Consider the following 18,217-nt stretch of genomic DNA (forward strand, 5'->3'; position numbering starts at 1 on the left):
TATATGACTTAAGAGCATGACCCCTAACTCATATAGATAATTTCTGAAAATCTCACTGAGGTTTCCAGAGCAGCTAACCTTACATTTCTAATGTAAAATACCAAGCAGAAATACTTGCCAGAAACATAAGTGAGTTGAGAGCACAAGTCCCATTTTAAAGTTGATGGAACTCATGTTCATAAATCACTTCAGGTTCTTTTGAAAATTCCACCCTCTGTGGCAACTGGAGAATAAGTGAAATTATGATCTCACAAGAGTTAAAACTAAGGAATTGAGAGGGAAGCACAAATAGTTACTTAAAGTATTTTTTGTTTGCCCATTTAACTCCAATGTCTAAAAAACACTTTGTAGAAAAATGTTCATTAAAGTTTCAGCATTGTTTGTTTCCTCTTTGTCTGAGGGGGGAATACTTAGGCAAAACCAGAAAAGACCTGGTTTGGTATTCCTGGTATTTCCAAGGTGTAAATGGCATTAAAGAAAACAACCTAAAACCCCAGTGCCTTGGAGAGGAGAAGGGGGAACTTTCAGGCTTCCTTTGTCTATCATACATATGCCAAAAGTTACAAACCTAATTTAAAACACATCCTCATTGATATTTAAATTAAAAGGGATTTTGCAATATTAGTTCAAAATATTAAGGCACTTCTCTGTTAGATAAAAGCCACTGTACTCAATACTTGCATAGTGCTTTGGCCTTGTCTCCACTGTAACATAAACCATTATGCGCACAGTTGTCAGCAGCTGGGTTGACTGAACTCATACTGGGGGCTTGGCTACACTTGCAAATTGCAGCGCTGGTAGAGGCTTTCCAGCGCTGCAATTAGTAACCGTCCACACCTGCAAGGCACATCCAGCGCTGCAACTCCCTGGCTGCAGCGCTGGCTGTACACCTGGTCAGGTTGGGGTGTAGCGATTGCAGCGCTGGTGATCCAGCGCTGCTCATCAAGTGTGGACACACACCAGTGCTTTTATTGGCCTCCAGGGAATAAGGAGATATCCCAGAATGCTTTTAACTAAATTACTCTCTTTGTTTTGTTATGCAGCCTCTCTTTGTTTTGTTGTGAACTCCGATCGGAGCTCCGTTGAACTGCTTATCTAAAAACAAACACTGATCACAGCAAACAGGAGCTATCTGTACCTGGCTGTGAACGATCAAATGAGAGGCAGGGAGTGAATGTTTGCTTGACAGAGAAACAGCGTTGGATGCAGGCTGTTTGCAATTAAGACTAAGGGTTCGCGAACATTTTGTGATTTTTCAATCCAGGAAGCTAACACACAGTGTTGGCTCCAAAAATCCACTCTCTCTATCTTCCCCTCCCTGTCACAGTACACCCCCCTCCACCCCCCTCTTTTGAAAAGCTCGTTGTTGCCACTTGAATGCTGGGATAGCTGCCCATAATGCAGCACTCCCAACAGCGCTGCAAATGCTGTAAATGTGGCCATGCACCAGCGCTGGTAGCTGTAAATGTGGCCACGCACCAGCGCTGTTCCTGCACAGCTGCATGACCAGCGCTGTAACTCCCAGTGCTGCAACTTTCAAGTGTAGCCAAGCCCTGAGTGTGCTTGAGCTTCAAGTGTAAATGGGGACAAACCATGTTCAACATCATTTAGATAACCCTACATAGTTAGAGTAAACTGAAACAATCATGGTTAAACCCTGCACAACTAGCTGCTTCTGTCTACACTTGAAGCTTAACCATGCTCAGTACCAGGTTAGCTAAACCAAATTATTACAACTGTGTGCATAATGGTTTAATTTTGTATTGCTAGTGCTCCTAATATTACATGAGCAATGCTAACACATCTTAATGCACTTATTAGAGCAACGTTTCTCAAAGTCTAGGGCCACAGCCTCCCAGGGGCTTGGTAAAGGGTGTGTGAAGGACTGTCTAGTGGGGTGTGTGTAAATTATGATTGAGAGGCCGTTCACAACTCACAGTAAGGGTGGAGTGAGAGAAGTGCAGTATTGATTTATTTACAAGTAACAGCTCTTATTGAACCAGTTCATTGCATATCATCTGTGTGATTCCAGCACGGATGGGAGAAACTACAGATGTGGGTCCTGGTCTTTGCAAATCAGTCCTGTCAATTCCCCTTCTCCCCCCCGCCACCACACATTTTGTACCCTGTTTCTTGACCGTCTCAGTAGGTAGATCTGGGAACTCCCATAGTGGTGCTTGACTGGTCTTTGTCATAATTTTTTCTTTACAAAACAACTTTTGTTTACTATTTTTAACGTATTGTCACTCTGCTCCTCAGGAGAGATTTTATTCACAATTCTCAGGGTGCCCAGTAACTCGGATGATCAGTCCATAATTAAGGCTATTTTTTAATGTCAGGTACTTTTAGTAAAAGTCATGGACAGGTCATGAGCAATAAAAAAAAAAAAAAAAATTCATGGCCCGTGACCTGTCCATGACTTGTACTATATACCCCTTACTAAATCTTGGAGGGAGGGTCTGGGGTTGTCATGGGAGTTGGGGGCAGCCTTGGGGTGCCACAGGTGCTCTGGGGGGGAGCAGCTCAGGATCCCCACTGGTACTGGGTGAGGGTAGTTGGTGGGGGCTGGCAGGCTTCCTCCCTGGTTCTGTGCAGATTCCTGGAAGCGGCACGTACCCATAGCTGCTAGGCGGAGGCGCAGCCATGTAGCTCTGTGCGCTGCCTCTGCAGCTCCCATTGGCTGGGAACCACGGCCATTGGGAGCTGTGGGGGCATTGCCTGTGGGCGGAGGCAGCGCGTGGACCTGTCTGCTGCACTTCTGCCTAGGAGCTGAGGGAGGACATGTCATGGCTTCTGGGGAGCCCCCCAAAGTCCTCTTTTTGTTATGCTCAAACAAAGCACACGGGATCTTTTTGTAGAGCAAGGCAAGTACGCAGCATTTATTGAAAATACAACAGTTAGCATATGCTTTTTACACACACACACACACACACACACACACACACACACACACCTCTCTCCCTCCCCTGCATTGATGTTTATGGTTACCAGTCCACAGTCTGGATCAATCTAGTGGCCAGCCAGATGGGGAGCAGGGCTCTATCGGTCGCGATCTGATGCTCCTGGAGTGTGACAAGACGAGCCCAAAGTCCCATGGCCAAGCACCCTGTCCTTACAGGTTTTTTTCTTTGTTGAAGTCTATGGATTTTGCTGTGTCAGTTTGTGACCGGTTACTACTTAATTGGTGTAAACATTCCAATACACTTCCGAGAGGGTCATCCTGTCCTTTGTTCTGATTTAATTAATTGTCCTCAGGGTTGTCAATCTGCCCTTTATTATGGATGGGCGTTGATGATTTTTTTGTCTTTAACTCTTTTTACCTCTTCCTTGACCATCTGGCTATAACAATGGCCTTCACACCTTCTCTTTTCCTGATGCATACATTCCTCATTTACACAAACAGATTGAGAATACAAACAGTAATATTTTATATTGAGCAAAAAGGCATTGCAAATTAAACCTTGCTAAGTTTTACAATTAAGAACTAAGACAATTTACATTGAGACCCAGGCCTTCAATGTTCCTCTAATCTACTTAACATAGACACAATAGAGAATCCTGTCTCTTACTAACTAAATTTTAAAACAGAGTTAAAGAGGGCCCAATTTGTAATGCATATGGGAAAACAGAATCTCATAGTCCCAGAGGGTCATTTCTTTTTGCTATTTAAAAAGGGTGGCTAGCAGGATGAAATCAAATCATATATTAATTCTTATGGGACATTATAAAATCCAGTTCCTACATATCCCCCTTTTGACACTAAGATTATTAATCGCCAGTGTCGCTTCTTATTTAGTTTGCGTAATAGAAAATACTGGGAGGTGATTTGGGTCTGTGGCTCTAGCTTTGCATACATTTGTTTTATTTAACAGCACATTTTAAACATTTTAATTAAACACATACAATTTAAAATCAAAACAATTAGGGATAGAAACATTACTATGCCAGTAGTTGTGGGAGACCATTCAGAAAATGTTATACCAATGGTAAGCTGTTACATTTTTTTGCAGTGGCAGTTTTTAACATGTCCCCATTTGCATGTATAATATGAATGGTTTGGTTTTCCACATCGCCTTTTTGGTTTTTTTAGGGACTACTTTACCTTTTTACTTTTTAACAGATGATTGCTAACTGTTTGCTATTTAATGCCAAGATTGAGAGAGAACTTAGCTTACTGTAAGCACTGACTTAGCTGAGACTTTTTTGGTTGTGGCAAATAGTAAATGTGATTATTGGTAAACACAGTACTTAAATTACATTTACATTTGTCTACTGGTAGGTTGCTAACACTTATATTTTTAAAATGCTTTTTTTAACGAAGTAACACATACACATTGCCCATTATATAGTACTTTGGTTTTATTATTTAATACGTTTCACATATAAGATTTTAGTGAAATGTTTTTACTACAGGGCTTTGGAGCAACAGGCATGAACAAGCACACCCACTTTTGAGGAGTCCACTTGGTACAACCTTTGGTGTTTAATAGTTTTTTTTTGTTTGTTTTTTCAGCCCACTGGCAGCCAGAATGATTTCATGTGCAATATGGGGAGTGGGCTAATTTTCCATATCTTTGCTTTCAGAGCCTGTTGGTGTGTGATTTTAACAATAATTTTTTTTTACTTAACAAATTTGTTTTTACCGTATTGGAGACATACTGCATTTATTTATATTGATAGGTATCAAACAATGATTTTTTTTCTTTGCTTTAACAAGTGTGTTAAAATCTTAGTGTCTTTTGATATTACCCACAACATTTTGTGTTTCAAGGTGGACAAAGCAAGTATCTGCATTTTAGTACATTCCATACTTATAGCTGTGTGGTGGTGGTGGTGTTTTAAAAAACTTTTGTTTTTATATTAGGATGTTCTGTAGCTGGTATTAGCTTTTTCTGATTTTTTTGAAAGACAAAAATATTTTTTTATTATTGCTTAAAATATATTTTTTTCTTTTACAAATACCCTTGCTGATTGCAGACAAAACAGAGGAATTACCCCCATGTTTTTCTGTGTTTTTGTTTTATAGGCAGGCTAGGTTTTAATGGCTTCTACCTTTTAAGGATTCTGGGGAAATTATTTTACTGTTTAGTTATTAAATTTATGAGGTGGTGTATTTTTTAGCAAATTTGACTAAAGTGTTTATAGTCAAATGATTTTAATTAGTTTTTTTTTACCTGGATTATTTACAGACATTCCTTTGGAAAAGGGCCCATTTTTTCTTTAGAATGGCTGCAAAGAAAGCAAGAAATTTTTTTTAACATGGTCCTTTTTAACATTTTTATGAAGTTTAACTGCTAAATTTTTTTAGCCTTTGTAGAGTTAACTTTTTTTTAAATTACTTTATTTTTTAAAATGACACCTTTATTAACTTAGATTTTACCATTTTTAGTATTGTTTCAGGGATTTATGCCTGCACTTACTGCTTTTTTTTAATTACTTTTGTCACTATACCCTTAGGACTTTTAACCTGTTTTTTAAAGTTTTTTATTTGTTGCTTTCCTGCTTGTTTGGGCCCGATTTTGCTTCTTTTTTTTTTTTGCTTTGTTGCTGAGCAGAGAAAACAGCCTTTGTCTTCCCTCATTCTCTCTCTCTCCTCAACGGTGTGCAGCAGTTATTTGGTTCTAGGGGATGTCAGTTAAACTGCTACTGAGCTCCATTGGTTCCAGGATTCCAATATTTATCCTGTCTGAGCAGCTTTCTTGTTGCCTTCTGTTTTCTGGGCTCCCTTAGGGGGGTATCTTGACTACAGACTTCCGGACTCCTCAGGTGAGTACAACAATTGAGGCTCTTCCTTTTGAGGGACTGGAATTGAGCTCCAACATGGATGACTTTCTCTTTCCATGCCCTAAAGGACTCAAGCAGCTTGAGATCTTTGACCATTACCAAGAACTTTTAAAAGGGTCATGTGACTTCTGGTGGAGCAAGGAAGTAGCTCTGGTTAGCTCCCACTCACCCCTTCTCTAATTTTCAGCAAAATTTACAGCAGAGCCCTCCACTGACAGTGGCACTATACCATTTCGGGAGTTGAGGAGAGTAGAGACAGGTAAGAATAGATTGGTAGGAATAGGAGCAGAGAAGATCTGAGCAGGCTGAAGGCCTTTGTTCCCCACCACCACTGGAGCTACACTGTCAGCATTGCTGGAGGTTAGCGAGAGGCCCATTTGCCTCCTTGCTGAGATATACACAGTGAAAGGCGTTACCACACCCGTAGCCTTTCTGGTAGCAGGAGGCAGTCTGTCTCTATTTTCTGGGAAGCTGAGAAGAGAAATGAATGGGTTGGCCTGTCCACCCTACTTTCTAGGAGGTCTGTAAGGAGCAGCAGAGTTACAGCCTGAGGACGGTCTCTTGAACTCACTGGTACTGCAGCAGCAGGATGCACACTGTTCTCCGGTCTGAAAGTTGAGAAGTGACATGACTGGCAGGTCCATCCCCTTTGGAGAATCACAAAGAACAGCAGCAGTGCCAGAAAACAAAGTGTGAAGTAGGTGGACATACAGTTAATATCTAGCTAGAAATCTGAGCAACAGTTGGCAACTCTGAAAAGTTTGGAGGAGGGTAAAACAAAAGAGGATTATATACAAGTTAAAGAACTGGAGTGAGAAGATTTAGCAGTCCTGCGGATGGCTGAGTGCCACAGATTACTGCCAATTGAACTCTGGTGCTGGAAACCCATTTGAGCAAGCTTGAAGAAAAATTAAATGACAGCTGGAGAGTAAATAGATGAACTAGTAGTATCCATTACAGAGATGAACTCTAGAATTATTGCATTGAGGATGACCTGGAGGGTCAAGAGGAGAGATGTATGAACCCAGTATCTCCTATCAAACCATTGACTGAAAAGGTGGAATATGTGGAAAATGGGGGAACCTAGGAAAAAATACTAGGATTCTAGGGCTGCTGGAAGGGACCAAAGGCAAATAACCTATAAATACTTTGAAACTTGGAGTCTGAAAGTCTTGAATCGGTTGGTCAGATCAGATAAAGTTAAGATTGAAAGAGCACACAGAATTGAGATAACACTGCACAACAGAAATTTGACTAGACCACATCCTGTCATAGTACGGCTACACAACTTTAGAGACCAGGTTTTGGTTCTCAACATAGCTGGAAAGTTAAAAGAAATAAAAGTGGAGGGCGACTGAGTCAACTCCTATCAAGACCCTTTCATCGGTGCACAGAGGAAAAGGGTTGAGTTTACACAAGTCTGCACACAGCTCCACAGGAAAAAGCTTCAATCTGCATTCTTTTCTCTCCCCCCCCCCCCCGCGCGCGCGGCAAGCCTGAAAATATACAGGGTGGGTCAATCTCACACTCTTTATATACCAGAAGCGTAAAAGTTCATGAACTCAGTCCTGGAACCAAATGCAGGAGACAAGAACTGGGAACTAATTAGATTAAAGTTAAATAGCGCTTAATCAAGGGCCCTATAAGTATCAGGCAAGTGGAATTGGGACAGCTTTTGAATGTAACAAAACAAAATGGTTATGCGTGTTCAGAAAAATACTGCCTCTGTGGCAGAAATCTTTAGAATGATTTTATATTGTGTATTAGGAATATTAATTTTAATAAAGATTTAAATAAATCATGGCGCAAATTAAAATTAGGAAAATTTGTAAGTATTAAAAGGATATTAGAAATATCAAGTATAAGGAGGAAATTAAAATAGAATGTTTCTTTGAAATACATGGTTTACGGTTGTTATAGTTGGTAATGATACTAAATGTATATGCAGGGAATCTGGTAATAGGAAGGACTTTGTTTTGTTTTTTTCCCCCTCCAAAACTGCCAACAGGCATACTAGGATAAATCTAACTTTGATACCAAAAGTTCTTTCCCACTGAATTCTTAAGGTTAGAGTTTGATTAATACATATCTTGGACCAGGCACCTGTCTTCATTAAAATAGTCTAATTCATGAATAAGGGAAAAGAAGACATTTGGTAATATATTGTTAAGACAAACTTTGTGAATAAAATGGATAAAACATTGATAGTTCTTGTGGATATATTCTGTATATAATTAGGTGGGAGGCCTTTAAAGCTATAATTATCCCAGAAAGTAGTTGTGGGGAAAAAGACAAGCAAAAATAAGTGGACATAGAGGAACAAATTTACAGTTTGCAGAAGCATTATTATTTGACTGATGATACAAAGTTAAAACCAAGAGATTAAAAACACCAAGAGCGCATTAGAAGCACTGATCATAGAAAAAAACCCAAACAGCTCTCTTATTTGCCAGACAAAGGCTTTATGAATGGAGGAACAAATCTAGCAGACTTATTTCCAGCCTAAGAACCAGAACAGCTATGCAGTACCTTAAGGACAAAATGGAATACACCAAAAAAACAAAGGGATTTACAAATTACTAGTGGAATATTTGAGAGAGAGATACTAGCAAATATGTGTAAATGGAAGAATTGAGAACTAGCATATTGCAGTATCTTAACATGCCCAGACTGACATACAATGAAAGAGTAGTACTAGTTAGCCCAGTAACACCAGAAGAAATAGAAATGGTGTAGGCATCACTAAAATCAGGGAAGAGTCCCGTCCTGTTCCAGGTGAATATGCTTCTGAAGTCTCTCTTAAAATTTTTAAAAATAGGTAATGCTCTTGTTAGCAAATGTATTTCAATCTTCTTGGGCAACTGACAGGTTTCAGGTAGCCATGTTAGTCTGTATCAGCAAAAAGAACGAGGAGTACTTGTGGCACCTTAGAGACTAACACATTTATTTGGGCATAAGCTTTCGTGGGCTCAAATGCACTTCATCGGATGCATGCAGTAGAAGATACAGTAGGAAGGTAGGGGTGTGTGTGTGTGTGTAGGTGGATGGAGATTATATACACACACACACACGTACATATACATACATACACACACACAGAACATGAAAAAAGGGTGTTGCCATACCAACTCTAATGAGACTAATCAATTAAAGTGAGCTTTGTTGTAAGGATAGGTTCCTGGATTAGTGCTTTTGTTGTGTGGTTGCTGGTGAGTATTTGCTTCAGGTTGGGGGGCTGTCTGTAAGCGAGGACTGGCCTGTCTCCCAAGATCTGAGAGAGTGAGAGATCGTCCTTCAGGATAGGTTGTAGATCCTTGATGATGCACTGGAGAGGTTTTAGTTGGGGGCTGAAGGGGACAGCTAGTAGCGTTCTGTTACTTTCTTTGTTGGGCCTGTCCTGGATTAAGGCCTTGCCTACACTACAGGGGTAGGTCGAATTTAACCGCATTAGGTCAGTTTAAAAATGACTGCATCCACATAACCAACCCCGTTCTGTCGACTTAAAGGGCTCTTAAAATCGACTTCTGTACTCCTCCCCGCTGAGGGGATTGGTGGTAAAATTGACTTTGCTGGGTCGAATTAGGATTAGTGCGGACCCAAATCGACAGTATTGGCCTCTGGGAGCTATTCCAGAGTGCTCCATTGTGACCGCTCTGGACAGCACTTTGAATTCTGATGCACTAGCCTGGTACACAGGAAAAGCCCTGGGATCTTTTGAATTTCATTTCCTGTTTGGTCAGTGTGGCGAACTCAGTGGCACAGGTGACCATGCCAGTCTCTCTTCCTCTCCCACCCCCGAACGTAGAGCATAGAATGTTTCTATCCTCCCCCAATCATCTCCGTTCCTGAGGTTATCAAGATTAGAAGGTGAAAAAAACGCGCTCGCGATGACATGTTTTCTGAGCTCATGCAGTCCTCCCGCACTGATAGGGCACAGCTTAATTCATGGAGGCATTCAGTGGCAGAGGCCAGGAAAGAATTAAGTGAGCACCAAGAGTGGAGGCAGGACACGATACTGAGGCTAATGTGGGAGCAAACGGACATGATGAAGCATCTGATGGAGTGACAGGAAAGCCAACCTAGAGCACAGACCCCCGCTGTGGAGACTGCGGGAATTGTGGGATAGCTCCGTAACTCGATGCGAGCCACAGTAGTGAGGACGCACTCTGCTGACTTAATGCACTTAGGGTGGACATACGCCATCGACTGTATAAAATCGATTTCTAAAAATCAAAATCTATAAAATCGACCTAATTTTGTAGTGTAGACATGCCCTAAGTGACTTCTGGGTATTCTTCTGGCTCTCAATCTGTTTCTTCACTTCAGCAGGTGGGTATTGTAGTTTTTAAAATGCTTGATAGAGATCTTGGAGGTGTTTGTCTCAGCCTGAGGGATTGGAGCAAATGTGATTGTATCTTAGAAATCGGCTGTAGATAATGGTTCATGTGATGTGTCCTGGATGGAAGCTGGAGGCATGTAGGTAAGTATAGCGGTCAGTAGATTTCCGGTATAGGGTGGTGTTTGTCACAGTCGTTTATTATCTCTGTAGTGTCCAGGAAGTGGATCCCTTGTGTGGACTGGTTCAGGCTGAGGTTGATGGTGGGATGGAAATTGTTGAAATTATGGTGGAATTCCTCAAGGGCTTCTTTTCCCTGGGTCCAGATGATGATGTCGTCAGTGTAGTGCAGGTAGAGTAGAGGGGTTAGGGGATGAGAGCTGAGGAAGCGTTGTTCTAAGTCAGCCATAAAAACGTTGGCATACTGTGGGGCCATGCAGGTACCCATAGCAGTGCCGCTGACTTGAAGGTATATGTTGTCCCCAAGTGTGAAATAGTTGTGGGTGCGGACAAAGTCACAAAGTTCAGCCACCAGGTTTGCTGTAACATTATCGGGGATACTGTTCCTGATGGCTTGTAGTCCATCTTTGTGTGGAGTGTTGGTGTAGAGGGCTTCTACATCCATAGTGGCCAGGATGGTGAAAACACTATCTCGGTTGCCAAATCTGTTCAAGGGACACCATCATAGGACCTAATCACATCAGCCACACCATGAGAGGCTCGTTCACCTGCATATCTACCAATGTGATATATGCCATCATGTGCCAGCAATGCCCCTCTGCCATGTACATTGGCCAAACCGGACAATCTCAACACAAGAATAAATGGACATAAATCAGACATCAAGAATTATAACATTCAAAAATCAGTTGGAGAACACTTCAACTTCCCTGGTGACTCAATTACAGACCTAAAAGTCGCAATTCTCCAACAAAAAAAACTTAAGACAGACTCCAAGGAGAAACTGCAGACTGGAATTAATTTGCAAACTGGACACCATTAAAATAGGCTTGAATAAAGACTGGGAGTGGATGGGTCATTACATAAAGTAAAAACTATTTCCCCATGCTAATTTTTCCCCTGTTGTTACTCACACCTTCTTGTCAACTGTTTGAAATGGGCCATCCTGATTATCACAACTAAATTTTTTTCTCCTGCTAATAGCCCACCTTAATTGATTAGTCTTGTTAGAGTTGGTATGGCAACACGCATTTTTTTTCATGGGGTGTGTGTGTGTGTATGTATATGTATGTATGTATATGTATCTTCCTACTGTGTTTTCCTCTGCATGCATCCGACAAAGTGGGTTTTAGCCCACTAAAGCTTATTTCCCAAATAAATTTGTTAGTCTCTAAGGTGCCATAAGTACTCCTCGTTCTTTTTTTCTTTGGGCAACTGAGTGCTTACCAAATACCTTTGATCAAGCAGAGAGAGATTTTTGATACCTAAAACCAAATAAAAACATAACAAATGTAGTATTTCATAGGCCCAGCTCATTAATAAATATAGATAGTGTTTTACTACCATAGTGTCATCCAGATTAGAGATGACAATGCCTAAATTAATGGAACAAAGTCCAGCTGGATTTATAAAAGGAAGAAGCCCCTGAAATAGTATAAGAAAACTCCTACATATGCTGCAGCATTTCACAAGCGCTAATAAAGAGGTCTGTGTTCTTACGATGAATGCAGAAAAGGCTTCTGACTTGTAGAATGCCCTTTTTTATTTAGAATGTTGGAGATGTATAGGTTTGGGGAATGCTTTCAAAGTGGATTTAAAATCTACAGAAATCCTATGACACGTATTTGGGGAAATGTCATAAAGACCAAGCCTATATCTTCAGACAAAGAAACAAGACAAGGGTGTCACTTATTTGATTTGATTATTGAACATTTAGCACTAAAGAACTTACGATCCTGAATTCAGGGAACTAAATATATTCGGAATAGAAAGTTTCATTATACACTAATCTTATTCTTTTGATAAAAAATATAAATAAAAGGTGGCCTGTATTACAGGAAATAGTTGAAACGTATGGTACAGGAATATAGACTTAATTAGTCTAAATTAGAGATACTATGCCTCGGCTCCAAAAGATGCTTAAACGCCTTCTGAAAGTAGTTGACAATAAAATTAGATATTTAGGCATTAATATAACACCTGAAGTGGGGGAGCTGTTTAATTTAAATATTGAGCCATTAATGAAAATTATTTACCGTGATGTGGGAAGGTTAACATACCTATGTTTGACTTTGATAGGTCGAATTCATGTACTTAAAATGAATGTCTTCCCCAGGGTCTTTTTCTATGGTTCTCTTTACACCCCCTGAAAATTTCTTCAAGACATTTAATGTGGTCAGTTGGGAACACAAGAATCAAAATGGAATGGCTGGAATCTCCAGTTGAAACAGGAGGTTATGTGCTACCAAACTTCAGTGATACTGTAGGTAGCAAAGATTTAGACCAGTACTGGAATGGATCTGTAACAGAGCGACTTCCTCATGAATACAGATAGAACAGAAACTGCCCAACTCAATATCATTGTATAATTATGTACCGGACTTGTATCCCAAAATTCTAGCATCCATGAAACATCACCTACTACTGAAAAGTTTAGTGCTTTTAAACCCAGGTTGAATCAGTTTTTAGATGTTGGGGCAAATTTGCCCCAACAAATAGAAGACTTTCTTTAGGGATGGGCAACCCTTAAACAGATATCTGATATATTAAAAAAAGAAAAGAATGCACAATTTGAGTTTTCATGATGGTTTACTTTATTAAAAATCCCTTTCAGAGAAGAAAGGAACCAACAAAGCAATTTGTATTAGAAAATGTTATATAAGGTCTCAGAGTTTCATCACTCAAGATTGTCTAGAATGTATAATCTCATGACTGTTTTTAAAGAAGAAATTACACAAAGCTTAAGTTATGAAGTGCACACTGTAAATATGAAATAACAGCAAAAGAATGGAATGAAATAATGGTCAATATTGGCTCTAAGACTAACCAAATTCAGTACTATTCAGTTTATAGCAGGGATAGTCACTTGGTGGACCACAGGACAAATCCAGACTGCCAGACGCTTTTGAATGAACCCCAAAATCTTTATTTATTTACTATCATTTTTATTTTTCTTTAGTCTGGACCTTGACTATACCTTGATAAAGAAATTTGGACCTTGACAAAAAATAGACTACCCCTGGTTTATAGAATGTAGGTTTCTCCATCTCAGTATTATTTATTTTATTATATAGTGCCAGATGTCTGTCTGAAACGTAAAACAGTCGGCCCTCTTTTATATATATGATATGGTACTGCTGGATGGTAAAAACTCTTTTGGAAAACCATCATGAAATTAAAAAAAACCCACAAATCAGTGATGGAATTTGAATTGGACTTACAAGGTGTGTTGGGAGTTAGCTTGTTAAAAAGATTCAAACCAGGAATAAGGAAGCTGTGCTTGCTATTGCCATGTTTTATAAGCAAAAAAAAAAGAGCTATCTTAAACTTGTGGACCCAGGATTCCTACTGTAGATAACTGGAATAAAATATTAATAAACTATCTTATACTGAAATTCTTTTTTGTGAGCATAGTGCCAGATGGATTTCACCAAGGAAATGGTACAGCTTTCACAGGAAAACATAATAGAAATATTGAAATCACTGAGATGCTTTGTAAGAAACAGTAATTCTATACTTAGGCAAGAAGACTATTCAGAGAATAATTGAATTACTCCCTCCCACACACCTTAACTTTTCTTTCTGTTCTCCTGAGACTTCCCCCTGGACTCCAGAAAACGTTTTCTAAAAAAGAAAACAAAGTTAATATGAATGGTTTATGTATTACTGACCACCCTCCCAGTGTGTTGTTTTAAAAATAATGTTAATGATATAACATATGGTAAATATACAATATGTTGCTTAATATTAATTCTATATTAAGATATGTACCTATACGTGTCAAGACAATGTCGTTGTAATGTCTTCTTGTAAATGACCCAAAATATCAATACATAACATTTCTCCTTAACTAAAAAAAAAATCTTTAAAAAGAACAAAATGTCCTATTATTGGGTTGTTCCTAGGTATCATCTCACTCAAACTTTACCATTGGCATAGAAGCCCTCCCAAAAGGAGTTGAAGCACAGCCACGTATTGTGCTTAGAAGCATGGTTGATTATGCTGTTTTGGTTACTTCGGATCTAGCAACTATTTGGGGATCTATACCCCTTTTGGCAACTACCTTTTGTCCTTCCTTGTGGTATGAAGTGAAATTACTTTGACCAAACTGGTCCTGGAAAGAGTGGATCAAGGATGCACCCTCTAATTCTGCTCTTGCATTCCTGTCATTTTTTTCCCTCTCTCACAAGACAGTGCTAAGTGAATAAATTGCATCCTTCCTCTACATGGCATAATGGAGATGGTCCCTAATATGTTAATGGAAGAGAAGTTCATTGTCATTACTTCCTATTACCAAGACAGGGTAGGGGTTTCATCCCATTGTGGAGTTCAGATGACTCAACAAATTTGTCATGCCTCAGAAATTCTGCTTGGTGACCAACCCCGTCATAATCCAGTGCCTTCTACAGCAGTGTTTTTCCTCCTTTCAAGATTACTGTACCCCTTCCAGGAGTCATTGTCTTGTGTACCCCCAAGCTACACCTCACTTTACAACATCAGACACAAAAATACAGAAAACAGTTTAAAGTGTCACAACACACTATTACTGAAAAATTGCGTACTTTCTCATTTTTACCATATAAAATAAATAAATTGGAATATAAATATTGTACGTATGTTTCAGTCTATAGAGCAGTATAAACAAGTTGTATGAAATTTTAATTTGTACTGACTTAGCTAATGCTTTTTATGTATCTTGTAAAACTCAGCAAATATTTGGATGAGTTAATGAACCTCCTGGAAGACCTTGGCATACCCTCAGGGATACAGTGCTCTCCTGGTTGAAAACCACTGGTCTCCAGGATTGGTTTCTGGCTCCCAACCAGAAGGACACATTTAAATTTAGTAATCCAGGAAGCTCATGGAAAGTATCCTCAATTCACTGTAGTTGATCAACAGTATCAGCTGCCCATGGTCTTCAGTGTCTAGCAGTGGTGGTAACTATTTTGAGACTGGGCTCTTGTACTCACCTTGGCTAATATGGGATAAGTCACTTCAGGGCTTGGAGAACCCTGAGGACAGTCTGCTGATTATTTTACTCATTCAGACCAAGAATTAGTCTAAAAAAATGTCCGTCTTGCTGCCGGCTGAGACACTAGAGTTGATGGGGCAGTCCTGCAGTATAGATCAGTGAAAGTTTATTTTCTGCCGAACCAATGCTAAACTGTGGTTAGATGAGATGGGCTTGTGAGCTTTTATAGGTTTACTTACATCCTCAGTAAGGGTGGTTAAGGACTGTAAACTGACCTTGTTGGGATGTCAACCATCATCTGTGGAACAATGGCATCAGTTTAGTATGTTGATGGACAAAACTTTGCCAAGGCTGCAAAGGTTTCCCATTCTAGACATTGCTGTCTACAGTACTACTCATGGATTCCTCCACTTGGCAATGGGGAGATCACCTGGACCAGATATTAACTTAGGTGCTCTGGACTCAAGGGGAGTCCAGCCTTACTGCTTTGCAGGCACAAAGATCAATTTGCTTGACCTGTGAGGCATGCCTACCTTAACGTAGGTATTTCTCTCTCAAAACGCTCACAAATATTACCCTCTACCTTGTATGTCATTTCTCATTATGGTTGGTTGAATTCTTCTTGTGTCATAGATTCTAAGGCCAGAAGGGATCATTATGATAATCTAGTCTGACCTCCTGTATAGCGCAGGCCATAGAAATTTCCCAAAATAATTCCTAGAGCATATATTTTACAAAACCATCCAATCTTGATTTAAAAATTCAGCGATGGAGAAGCCACCACAACTCTTGATAACCCCTGGAAAAATTTACCATTAAAAATTTACACCTTATTTCCAGTCTGAATTTGTCTAGCTTCAACTTACAGCCAACTTAGTACAACAATTTGATTGTTACAGGTTTCTCTCTAGATTGAAGAGCCCATTATTAAATATTTTTCCCATGTAGGTACTTACAGACTGAAATCAAGTCACCCATTAACCTTCTCTTTGTTGAGCTAAATAGATTGAGCTCTGAGTCTGTAGCTATAAGGCAAGGGAAACATTCAGGTCAGTGTCTTGAACTGAAAGTGCAATGCTCAACATAAGTGATCCCTGAAGGAAACCATCTTTGGATTTCTGTTCCAGAGGGGAGGAAATTGTTGGGTAGATCTGTGTGCCATCGTTGAAACAAGAAATAATACCAGTTTTTCTCCGGAGGGGGAGGAGGAATCATGGCTGACAGTTGTCCATCTTGTGAACAGTCTCAAATCTCCTTATGCATTTCTTCCGATCCCTTTCACACCCAGACTGATAAGAGTAGGCAGGAGAGGAACACTGTTAAGCAGCCCCAGCCAGGGCAAAGCACTTTGGTGATCAGGCCAAGGATTTGTTACTGGATCTGTAAGTCCCACTGCCTGGCATTCTAGATCTGATGTCACAGAGCCAAAGCTGGATTCTCCATCCTATGTCTCTGTATTTGACGGCTTGAATGTGGACAACCAAAACAGAAGATAATGAAAAGGAAAGCAGAAAATCTTTTGCTATGAAGCAGTTTTCTGTACAGCCACGATAAAACAGAAATGATCTCTTTAAATCCATCCTTTTCATTATAGTCTTTCTTCTGTATTTCAAGCAGCGAAATCTTTCTTCTGTTCAGTGAGTTCAACTTGCTAGTCAGCTTTCAACTCCCTAGTACTAAATTGTTTTCTCACCTCTTCATTATTACTAAAATGATTACTCCATATGCTTTGCCTTTGAGTCACTGCCATCTTTAGTTATCAGTATGGTGCTCACATGTCTCATCAGATTACTTTCTCATGTCCATTGCATCAGCCTAGTGGCAGAGATACAGATGCTACTGGCTGACCCATTTTACATTGTGCTTCATAGGACTGTGCTGGTGCTTCACCCTTACTCCCAAATTCCTATCCTAAGTGATTTCTGGCTTCCAGTGAATCCAGTCAGCCTGCCTGTGTTTTTTCCTAAGCCCCACTTACACCCCTTGTTGAGTATGGGTTCTACACACAAAATGTCAAAAAGGGTGGGAAATCTTCCCCAGCCTGGTCCAACCCAGATTAATATTGCAAGTGTAGCTTTGGCTGTCTACCCTCCACAGTTCCAAATATTAATTCTAATTGCTTTAGAATGTAGAAGAGATGTACTTGGTTTTGAGAATAAACACTGTACATTATCTGCAAATCATAGACTTTAAATAAAAGTTTGAGCAAAATAACATTTCCATAAAGTTAGGTGGCTAAAGGAGAAATTTTCATTTTGCAAAGCAATATCATAGATATGTAAGCAATGACATTTGGATATTTTAAAATATGCAGATTAAATGACTGTAGGGAACCTGGATGTGACCTGGGTTGTTTTATCTTGAGTTCCTTGTTTTCAAACATGAAGCTGACTGTACAAAAGTATATGCATACAATATTTCAGCGGCAGTAACCTTTTTTCATTTTATGAAAATGTTTTGAGTTTACTAATGCTTTACACACAATCCATGTACATTTACTCGAGGTCCAGGAGAAATTAGTATCTGGTTCTCGAGAGACAACATTTTTCTTGAATAGTCAGTGTCAAATGTAAAATTTGACACTGACTATTCAAATACAAAACCAAAAATATTCTGTTTTTTAGAAAGCTACCATTACTCTTCATATTTTAAAATGCAAGCGGTTACTTTTAAGTTTGTTGTAGTGCTGTGTTGAGGCTTTTTAACTTTTTGTGAAGGGGTAGAAAAATGCCTTATTTGACAACCCTGGAAACTAAAACTCATCCACAAAGCCAGTAAACTACTGGCAGAACCAGTGCCAGCTTCTCCCCTCCTGCCTTCCCATGTATTCCAGCTGTAACCTCATGGGGCCATCTCTAGGGATAAATTTGTGTTCATTAAGCCATTTGACCTCCCTGAAACTGCCTACAAGGTTGCCAGTTGTAACTGTGTTCTAAAATATTTTT

General features: G+C 39.7%; 1 protein-coding gene across 1 annotated transcript in view; it reads left to right on the forward strand.

Annotated features, from left to right (window-relative positions):
• Positions 1 to 5,679: 5,679 nt before the first annotated feature.
• Positions 5,680 to 18,217, forward strand: part of PTEN (phosphatase and tensin homolog) — a 70,577-nt gene continuing 58,039 nt past the window's right edge. Inside the window, exon 1 of the mRNA XM_045023799.1 lies at positions 5,680 to 5,766. The gene's annotated coding sequence lies outside the window, so the exon portion shown is untranslated. The remainder of the gene's footprint in view (positions 5,767 to 18,217) is intronic.

This window comes from Mauremys mutica, chromosome 7 (assembly GCF_020497125.1).
Source record: "Mauremys mutica isolate MM-2020 ecotype Southern chromosome 7, ASM2049712v1, whole genome shotgun sequence".
NCBI classification, from domain to species: Eukaryota; Metazoa; Chordata; order Testudines; family Geoemydidae; genus Mauremys; species Mauremys mutica.